The sequence below is a fragment of the Pan troglodytes genome, chromosome 5 (genome assembly GCF_028858775.2).
Source record: "Pan troglodytes isolate AG18354 chromosome 5, NHGRI_mPanTro3-v2.0_pri, whole genome shotgun sequence".
NCBI lineage: Eukaryota > Metazoa > Chordata > Mammalia > Primates > Hominidae > Pan > Pan troglodytes.
The window spans coordinates 53,698,289-53,698,848 of NC_072403.2; the positions used below are offsets into that span (position 1 = coordinate 53,698,289).

The following is a 560-nucleotide window of genomic DNA, read 5'->3' on the forward strand; positions in this document are numbered from 1 at the left end:
ATACGTACCTGGCAGGGAGACGCCACAAATCCTAAGATTGTTTTCCCATGGCAAGCCTTATCTATTTCAGGACAGATGTACTGATCCCTGAGATACCTTCAAATATGGGAAACTCTACTGCACAATTTGTGGTAGTGCGGGACTGTGTTCACGCTCTCTTCTGGCAAAAAAAAAAAAATCTTAAAAAATGAAAAGGAAGGGTATATGGGAGAAAATTAGGCAGTACAGGTGAGTAGGGAGAAGATCCTGCAAGGGCTTACAGGTTAGTCTTTGGAGTTTGCATTTCATTCTAGGCAATGCTTAGGAGTAGAAGACCAGGATATGTATTGGGAGACTTTGGAGATTCTATAGGTAAGAAAGGAGCCTGAACTAGAATTGTGGCCTTTAGAACATCCAGGAAGGGAACAGGGCAGGATGCACCTGCAACGCGGACTCTGTGGGTTCTGGGAGAAGCCATCTCAGTGGCAATGTCCATCGCAATCCTGGTTCTTTTGGTGTGTGTGTGTGTGGTATGTTTAGGCTCTGAATTTAGTTTTGGACTTTCTCCACTTACTGGCTGT

At 44.5% G+C, this 560-nt stretch overlaps 1 non-coding gene across 1 annotated transcript; it reads left to right on the plus strand.

The window, feature by feature from the left end:
- LOC112209715 (U1 spliceosomal RNA) lies at positions 1 to 161 on the plus strand. Its single transcript, XR_002944526.1, has one exon. It is a non-coding gene; the product is annotated as a U1 spliceosomal RNA (small nuclear RNA).
- Positions 162 to 560: the final 399 nt, after the last annotated feature.